Genomic DNA, 10,507 nt, shown 5'->3' on the forward strand with positions numbered 1-10,507 from the left:
TATAAATGACTATTTTATGGTGTTTCTATAACAGGTAGCATAGAAATGGGCAGATAAATGAAGAAAATAAAAACATGAAAAGTTAGGACTAGAAAAGGAGCATTTTTTGTTGTTGTTTTTAAGACAGGAACTAATAGATTAGTTCTGTGGTCTTATGAGAGTGATCCAGTGGAGAAGGATAAATCGATATTGTAAAACAGAAAGGTAAGTTCAGTAATGAAAGCTATAGAAAGATATTCAGGGATCCAGATCACACATAGACGAGTCAGGCTTTGAGAGGTTCAGAGACACTTTCTTTTCTGTCACAGATAGGAAAAGAGAGATTACTGAAAACAAAGCTGGTGAGCTGGCAGTTTTGGCAACAGGCAGACAAAGAAAAGAATGCCTAGGCTTTTCCCTGAGATAATACACAAGGAGCTAAATTCAAAAATCAAAGGAGAGAACACATAGATGGAGAGAAATGTATGGAAAGGTTGAGTTGCTTTGTCCATGATAGTGATGGAAGCAGATGACTGACAGAATATTAAAAGAGTGAAATAGTTACAAGAAAAAGCAAGGAAGTTACTGGGGATTCATAGTAATACTGGCTATACTTTGGCATAAATGGTTAGAGAACACAATTTTTTTAAATTTATTTAATTGGAGTTTAGCTGCCTTACAATGTTGTGATAGTTTCTATGTGTTTGTGTTAGTCACTCAGTTTTGTCGACTCTTCAAGAACCAATGGACTATAGTCTTGCCAGGCTCTTCTGTCCATGGAATTCTCCAGGGAAGAATACTGGAGTGGGTTGCCATCTGATGTAAAGCAAAACTAATAAGCTATGTGTATACCTATATACTCATCCTTTTGAGCCTCCTTCCACCCCAATAGAACATGAACTTTTGTTGCTACATTTATATGCAGTTGTGTGATTTTATTTGTCTATGTTTGTCGTCTTCCAGTAGTGTCTGGGAGGCTAGATGAGGAGTAGAAACACTGGGCAGTTAGAACTCTTTGTGGCTGGAGTTAAAGCAGTGTGGGAGAATGACATTAGGTCAAAGTTGCTGTCCACAAAAGGATTTCTAAAAAAAATACTTGAAATTATGGATCATAGGTCAAATATGAGGAGATTAAAAAAATGAAAAGATTTCAGAAGACTAATTAACTACTGATAAAGGATGAAAAACCATGGAAGAGCTTGGATCCAGAGTGCCACATTTGAGTTTAAGATTTTAGAGGCAAGATAGATCTCAAAAATGATCATGTTCTATCAAGCATAAGAATGGCTGAAATAGAGGAAAAATCCCTAAAACCATATTTCCATAGGTAATAATTTTGTATAACTGTAATTTTTTTGTACAGTTATACAATTTTTACATTTGGAATGGGCTTCCATGGTGGTTCAGATGGTAAAGAATCTGCCTCCAATGCTGGAGACATGGGTTCAGTCCCTGGATCTGGAAGATTTCCAGGAGAAGGGAATGGCAACCCACTCCAGTATTCTTACCTGGAGAATTCCATGGACAGAGGAGCCTGGCAGGCTACAGAGTTGCACACAACTGAGTAACCAACATTTTCACATTTTTGTACAAAGCAAAATACAACTATATTTACTTTCGTGAATAAACATATAAGTCATAGAGTTAATTACTTTGTTTCTCATTGCCTTTATTTTTGATGTCCCTATCTTTATTTATCACATGAGTATCCTGCGCTGTGCTGTGCTTAGCAGCATCTGACTTTTTCAATCCCATGGACTGTAGCCCACTAGGCTGTTGTGTCCATGGGGATTCTCCAGGCAATGCCCTCCTCCAGGGGATCTTCTCAACCTGGGGATCGAACCCAGGTAGATTCTTTAGCAGCTGTGCTACCAGGGAAACCCCTGGGGTATCCTAGAAAGAACTTTAATTAAATTTTAATTATGTTCAACTATATCATGTTACATTTCAGGTTGATTTTCCTACCTTGAAGAATAAATTACTGGGAGACTTTAAATTTATCTATATGTTCAATAATTGGAAAATATTTAGTAAATGGCAAGTTCAAAAGTGACACAATTCTCAGGGATGGGGACACAATATAATCCTCTACTTTGAAAGTGCACGCTTGGGAAATTTGGGGAATTTAGAATCTATGCTTGAGAATTTGTCAGCATTTCTAAGCCATGAAATTCTGTGTCTCAGGCAAAAAGGAGATGGTTGAGGGTGGGGTGGAGATCATAAAAAAAAAGAATATGGTAGCTGCAGTTCTGTACTGAATATTGATTGGATTATCTCTTGGATCAAATTATCTAACCCAGGAAAGCAGTGGTGGAGACTTGTTTGAGCAGTGAATTCTATTTTAGCCCCAAAGATCCATACAGAAATGAGTTAGAAAAAATCATAATGTGACTATAAGAAGTAGAAATGTAAGGAAAATAAGGAATTCAGGTTGAATAGCAAATTTTCAGAATTTAAATAACTATGCTTGAAAATATAATCATTAGAGAAAAAAATTGATCAAATGATAAAATACATTAATGGGATATAAACTTAGCTGATCTTTCCTGAAAGAGGAAAATAAACTGTTAGAGGAATATACCACTACTGGTGAAAAGAGGCAGCAGGATATTTTACTCAGAATATTTGTTTTATCCAGCAGCTGAATAAAGATGCAATCTTGACAAGCACAGAGCAAAGTGATCAGTTCACCTTAGATTGTTAGCTTTTAAATCATCAGTGGGAGCTCCAGGCCAAGAAATTTCTGCAGCTAATTCTGCCACTGTAACAAATGGTGGGGAAAGAGAAAAACCTTTCCTCAGAAGCAGTTTTTACAGATGCTAATCTACCCTACAACAAAAAGCAGCCACTGCATCCCAGAACTTAAAGCTCTAGATCAAAACAGATAGGAGAAGAGTCCACTGCCAAAGCAGTAATGTTTTTCATTTGCTCAGCTGTCTCTGACTCTTTGTGATCCTATGAACTGCAGCACGCCAGGCTTCCTTGTCCTTCACTATCTCCTGGAGTTTGCCTAAACTCATGTCCATTGAGGCAATGATGCCATCCAACCATCTCATCCTCTGTTACCCTTTCTTGTCCCGTCCTCAAACTTTCCCAGCATCAAAGTCTTTTGCAATGAGTCAGCTGTTTGCATCAGGTGGCCATTATGGTGGGATCATCTGAGGTATCATCTGAAATCACTTGTATGAGATGGTCATCAATATGGGCTCAAAGGGAATAAGAAATGAAAGGCATGCTGGAAGGAAAACAAGATCTCCTATAAAAAGACCTCTTAGTGGAGTTGTTTATCCCATACATTTTGAAATTTTGCAGAAAACAGAAGTGTGGCAAATGCCACTTTGAGAGAAAAGACAGAATGACAAGATATGACATGTGTTCCCTGCAGACCATAGTAATAATATTGTTGAATAAGGTGACTTTTTATGGGAAATTGAGTTTCGGTTAAGAAAGTGAACTCTAGTCATCTGGCATAGACTGGCCTCATGGCAAGCTAAACACCAGTCATTTCTGCATTAGCTATCTTTCCTTAGATAAAATTCAGCCTCTGCTTTGGTCTTTCACAACAAGAAGTACATGTGGCCTTTGAACAACATGGGTTTGACCTGCACAGGTCCACTTATAGGGATTTCTTTGAATAGTAATTACTGCAATACAACAGATCCTTGGTTCAGTGAATTCAAGGATGTGGAAATGTGGCTATGGAGGGTTGATTTTTAACTGAAGGGGAGTCAGTGACTTGAACTTCTAAGTTGTTCAAGGGTCAATTTTACTGACTTTAGAAACAGATTTGTTTGTTTGTTTTGTTTTTTAAGGGGTGAGCACAAATAACTGCTTTAAATCCTAGTTATGTGTGGGCTAAGATGCTTCAGTCCTGTCTGACTCTTTGCAACTCCATGGACTGTAGCCTGCCAGGATCCCAAGTCCATAGGATTTCCCAGCAAGAATACTGGAGTGGGTTGCCATTTTCTCCTCTGGGGGTCTTCCTGACCCATGGATCGAACCTGTGTCTCTTCTGTCTCCTGCATTGGTAGGTGATTTCTTTACCACTAGCATTACCTTGTTTTCTAAATTTGGTGTGCATATAGCTAAGGCTTTGATAACCTTTTTCATCTAATTTTGCTGTCTATATTCTGCAGAATGAGAACCATGAGATACTTTCAATCTTGAGGCCTCAAAAGAACTACTCCCAAACTTGTGGAAGACACACAGCTATTCAAGAAACTAGTGCCCTTCCATCACACTCCAGTGGAGACTGAACAGAGGAGGGATACATTTGGACTTTTCATTTTATTACTTTTGAATAATCAGGGCAGGGATTAGATTTTTATCTTTGATATCATGGGGTTTTTAAAAAATATTGGACACTCACTTGCCAAAGAGTTTAATGTTTGGACTTAACTATTTCCATAAAAATGTATGAGAGGAGGTTTATAATAAAATCTGTGGCATCCCTATGTGGCTAGCAGTGTTTACTATTGCAGTGTTTTTATAATGTCCTTTGATCTTTCCGAACAGCTTTTCAATTGACATCTTGGTCAGTGTGACTGGACATAATTTGCAACGGGACATGCAGTATGGTGTAAACTTTTGGCTTGACATTGATGCAGTGGATGCTCTGCTCTGTTGAATGTCTGCTTCCATGTAGAGATGCCCACTAGCATCTTATTCCATTACTTTGTGTCCTTTTGTTCCAGACTGCAGGGTCATTTAATCTACTTTGGAAGGATAAATGGGGACTGGCTCACCAGTCTCTTTCCCCTCTTCGTCTTGTCAGTGAGTTTCCCTAAGCGAGGAAAGATTTGCTATGTTTTCTTCCTTCACACCACAAATGTTTTTCAGCTAAGGCTCAGCCCTCCTTTAGCAGCAAAACCTTGCTTTCTCAGTGCCACCAGTCGTGAGGTGAGTGCTTCTGTCTCAGTCTGGTGTTTGGCTTAACGAACTTGACTTGGCCACCAATATGTCACATTCTTCAATATGAGAACTACCAGTAGTAAAAGTAGTAATTCTTCTCTTATCTGAGCTGCTCTTTTCAATTATTTTTTTTTTCAATGAGCTCAGTACTCCAGGAGGGTAGACTCAATCTCCAAAGCTTTTAATCATTAAAATAATTGTTTTAGCTACTGCCTTTAATGACAGAGGTTTTCCTGAGATGTATGATAATTCTTTGTTCTCTGCTCATATTTAGAACAAGGCACTAAAAACTTTGCTGACAGAAGTCCATATAGTGAAGGCTATGGTTTTTCTAGTAGTCATGTATGGATCTAAGAGTGGGACCATAAAGAAGGCTGAGCATCAAATAATTGGTTCTTTCCAATTGTGGGGCTAGAGAAGACTTGAGAGTTGCTTGGGCTGCAAAGACATCAAACCAAACAGTCCTAAGGAAAATCAATCCTTAATTTTCTTTTGAGGGACTGATGTTGAAGCTGAAGATTCAATTCTTTGGCCACCTAATGCAAAGAGCTGACTCACTGGAAAAGACCCTAATGATGGGAAAGATAGAAGGCAAAAGAAGAAGGTGGTGTCAGAGGATGAGATAATTAGATAGCATCAGTGACTCAATAGACATGAATTTGAACAAACTCCAGGAGATAGTGGAGGACAGAGGAGCTTGATGTGCTGCTGTCCACAGGGTCTTAAAGAGTTGGACATGACTTAGAAACTGAACAAAAACAACACTAAAATCTGACTGGAAATATGGAGACTGCTTTAATACTTATGAGCTGATTGTGAGTGTAATTAACTCTCAGATGCCTGTATCTATTGATCTTTTCTCTAAGGGCATTTATTTCCAAATTCTTCCCTTGGGTTTATAAGTCAGAATTTCAGCTCTTGGAATCGTAAATGAAATGTAATGTGTTTTACCATTCAAAGTATAGATTTTCGATCATTGGAAGAATAGTGCTTAACCTTTGGCCCATTATTTCCAATTCCACAGCTTCTAGAATTCTTTACTTCTGAAATAGGTCTTTATTCCATTTAGCTCTTAGATAACAATTTGCTTACATATCAGAAAGACTCTCTAGGTTGTAGAAAGTTAAAAAATGTTCTATGTTCTGCCATTGTCCCTGTCAACTACAAATTGGCACTTGCCATGGGCAATTGCCATCTACTTCTGTAAGGATTAAGTCATGTGCTGCTGGAGCTCCTGACCTTTAATACCCCTTGAAAGGATTTCAGGGTGGAGAGCAGAAATAAGGCACTCTGTGATGGGGGAAAAAAATGACAGGAGAGGTCTTCAGATGTTAGATATTTTCAGAAGCCGATTTTTGTGAGCCCAATTCTCATATCTCTCCGTATCTAGAAAAGCACTAAAATCCTTCATGGTGATGATGATTCTTTGTGACTAGCAAAGGTTTCATGAGACTAGTAGAAACCTTCTGGAATAATAAGTGCTTGATTGCATGTATGTAGCCCTTCAGCAAAAATCAAATATGTACTGACATCCCCCGACCCCCACCTCCACCCTACTTCTTTGGAGCATTTTCTCAGAGCTATCTGCAGGTGTCCAATACTGGGCTACAGTCATTTTGCCTCCAATGAAACTTAACCCACAACTTTCACTTTGTGCATTTTTTTTTAAGTCGACATCATTGTATCCCAGATAAGAAAAAACAAAAAATCTATTTCCAGAAAATTTTCCTAAAGGTTAATCATCTTCACAATATATAATTCTGTATAAATAATTTGGGAACTTTTCAGCACTCCTATCAGATTAATTCGTCTACTCATATGACAGTCTTTTCTTAACATATTATGGTAATTACTTTAGACTATTTCTAACCCTGGCTTAATTTTATATTTTTCTGGATTATAAAATTTCTAATAAAATAATACTCATCTTCCCCACCAACATAACCTCCATGTCTATCAAATACTTAGCACAAGGTAAAAAATAGTAATGTATTGAATAAATAGGCTCTGTCTCTTCCATCTTGTGAGGGTCATTGCTTCTTTCCCTGTGTCCTGGTGCTACAAGGTTTTGTTTGTGCCCTCCAAGATTCTCTGGCAGATATGAGGTTTGATTTTAAACATGATTGTGCCCCTCCTTCCATCTTGCAGGGGCTGCTACACCACGTCCAAGGTCAGGGGCAGCAGCCGAGAGGAGCAACCCCACCTCCAAGGAGTAGTGGCTGTGTGGACACAGGAGGGCTGAGATGAGCTACTCCATGTTCAAGGTCAGAAGAGGTGCCCGTGAGGAGATACCCCTCATCCAAGGTAAAGAGCAGCGGCTGTGCTTTGCTGGAGCAGCCATGAAGAGATAACCCACATCCAAGGTAAGAGAAACCCAAGTAAGACAGTAGGTGTTGCAAGAGGGGATCAGAGGGCAGACACACTGAAACCATACTCACAGAAAACTAGCCAATCTGATCACATGGACCACAGCCTGTCTAACTCAATGAAACTAAGCCATGCCATGTGGGGCCACCCAAGACAGGCGGGTCATGGTGGAGAGGTCTGAACAGAATGTGGTCCACTGGAGAAGGGAATGGCAAACTAATTCAGTATTCTTGCCTTGACAACCCCGTGAACAGTAGGAAAAGGTAAAATGATAGGATTTGAAAGAGGAACTCCCCAGGTCGGTAGGTGCCCGATATGCTATGGGAGATCAATGGAGAAATAACTCCAGAAAGAATGGAGGGATGGAGCCAAGCAAAGACAATACCCAGCTGTGGATATGACTGATGAAAGAAGAAAGGTCTGATGCTGTAAAGAGCAATATTGCATAGGAACCTGAATTGTTAGGTCAATGAATCAAGGAAAATTGGAACTGGTCTCACAGGAAATAGCAAGAGCGAACATTAACATTCTGGGCATCAGCGAACTAAAATGGACTGGAATGGGTGAATTTAACTCAGATGACCATTATATCTACTACTGTGGGAAGGAATCCCTTAGAAGAAATGGAGTAGCCTTTATGGTCAACAAAAGAGTCTGAAATGCAATACTTAGATGCAATCTCAAAAACGACAGAATAATCTCTGTTTCCATGGCAAACCATTCAATATCATGGTGATCTAAGGCTATGCCCCAACCAGTAATGCTGAAGAAGCTGAAGTTGAACGGCTCTCTGAAGACATACAGGACCTTTTAGAACTAACATACGAATAAGATGTCCTTTACATTATAGGGGACTGGAATGCTAAAGTAGGAAGTCAAGAAACACCTGGAGTAACAGGCAAATTTGGCCTTGGAATACAGAATGAAGCAGGTCAAAGGCTAATAGAGTTTTGCCAAGAGCACACACTGGTCATAGCAAACACCCTCTTCCAAAAACACAAGAGAAGACTCTACATATAGACATCACCAGATGGTCAACACCAAAATCAGACTGATTATGTTCTTTGTAGCCAGAGATGGAGAAGCTCTATACAGTCAGCAAGAACAAGACTAGGAGTTGACTGTGGCTCAGATCATGAACTCCTTATTGTCAAATTCAGACTTAAATTGAAGAAAGTAGGGAAAACTACTAGACTTTTCAGGCATGACCTAAATCAAATTCCTTATGATTATACAGTAGAAGTGAGAAATAGATTTAAGGGATTAGATCTGGTAGATAGAGTGCCCAATGAACTATGGATGGAGATTCATGACATTGTACAGGAGACAGGGATCAAGACCATCCCCGTGGAAAAGAAATGCAAAAAAGCAAAATGGCTGTCTGGAGAGGCCTTACAGATAGCTGTGAAAAGAAGAGAGGTGAATAGCAAAGGAGAAAAGGAAAGATATAAGTATCTGAATGCAGAGGTCCAAAGAATAGCAAGATAAGATAAGAAAGCCTTCCTCAGTGATCAATGCAAAGAAACAGAGGACAACAAAAGAATGGGAAAGATTAGAGACTTCTTCATGAAAATTAGATGTATCAAGGGAACACTTCATGCAAAGATGGGCTCAATAAAGGACAGAAATGGTATGGACCCAATAGAAGCAGAAGATATTAAGAAGAAGCAAAAATACACAGAAGAACTGTACAAAAAAGATCTTCACAACCAAGGTAATCACGATGGTGTGATCACTCACCTAGAGCCAGTCATCCTGGATGTGAAGTCACGTGGGCCTTAGAAAGCATCACTACAAACAAATCTAGTGGGGGTGATGGAATTCCAGTGGAGCTATTTCAAATCCTAAGAGATGATGCCGTCAAAGTGCTGCACTCAATATGCCAGCAAATTTGGAAAACTCAGCAGTGGCCAGAGGATGGGAAGAGATAGTTTTCATTTCAATACCAAAGAAAGGCAATGCAAAAGAATGCTCAAACTACTGCACAATTGCAATCATCTCACACGCTAGTAAAGTAATGTTCAAAATTCTCCAAGCCACAATTCAGCAATATGTGAACTGTGAACTTCCATATGTTCAAGCTGGTTTTAGAAAAGGCAGAGGAACCAGAGATCAAATTGCCAACATACACTGGATCACCAAAAAAGCAAGAGAGTTCCAGAAAACATCAATTTCTGCTTTATTGACTATGCCAAAGCCTTTGACTCTGTGGATCACAATAAACCGTGGAAAATTCTGAAAGAGATGGGAATACCAGCCCACCTGACCTACCTCTTGCAGAAACCTGTATGCAGCTCAGGAAGCAACAGTTAGAACTGGGCATGGAACAGACTGGTTCCAAAGAGGAAAAGCAGTACATCAAGGCTGTATATTGTCACCCTGCTTATTTAACTTATACGCAGAGTACATCATGAGAATCGCGGGGCTGGAAGAAGCACAAGCTGGTATCAAGATTGCTGGAAAAAATATTAATAACCTCAGATATGCAGATGACACCACCCTTATGGCAGAAAGTGAAGAGGAGCTAAAAAGCCTCTTGATGAAAGTGAAAGAGGAGAGTGAAAAAGTTGGCTTAAAGCTCAACATTCGAAAACGAAGATCATGACATCTGGTCCCATCACTTCATGGCAAATAGATGGAGAAACAGTGGAAACAGTGTCAGATTTATTTTGGGGGTCCTTCAAAATCACTGCAGATGGTGATTGCAGTCATGAAATTAAAAAATGCTTACTGCTTGGGAGGAAATTTGTGGCCAACCTAGATAGCATATTCAAAAGCAGAGACATTACTTTGCCAACAAAGGTCCGTCTAGTCAAGGCTATGGTTTTTCCAGTACTCATGTATGGATGTGAGAGTTGGACTGTAAAGAAAGCTGAGTGCTGAAGAATTGATGCTTTTGAACTTGTAGTGTTGGAGAAAACTCTCGAGAGTCCCTTGGACTGCAAGGAGTTCCAATCAGTCCATTCTAAGGGAGATCATCCTGGGTTTTCATTGGAAGGACTGATACTAAACCTGAAACTCCAATACTTCTGCCACATCATGTGATGAGTTGACTCCTTGAAAAAGACTCTGATGCTGGGAGGGATTGGCAGCAGCAGGAGAAGGGGACAACAGAGGATGAGATGGCTGGATGGCATCACCAACTCGATAGACATGAGTTTGAGTAAATTCCTGGAGTTGGTGATGGATAGGGAGGCCTGGAGTGCTGTGATTCATGGGGTCGCAAAGAGTTGGACACGACTGAGCGACT

At 39.7% G+C, this 10,507-nt stretch overlaps 1 pseudogene; it reads left to right on the plus strand.

Annotated features, from left to right (window-relative positions):
- LOC138075888 (craniofacial development protein 2-like) overlaps positions 1 to 4,606 on the plus strand; it is a 147,795-nt pseudogene extending 143,189 nt beyond the window's left edge.
- The last annotated feature ends 5,901 nt before the right edge of the window (positions 4,607 to 10,507 follow it).

This window comes from Capricornis sumatraensis, chromosome 1 (genome assembly GCF_032405125.1).
Source record: "Capricornis sumatraensis isolate serow.1 chromosome 1, serow.2, whole genome shotgun sequence".
NCBI classification, from domain to species: domain Eukaryota; kingdom Metazoa; phylum Chordata; class Mammalia; order Artiodactyla; family Bovidae; genus Capricornis; species Capricornis sumatraensis.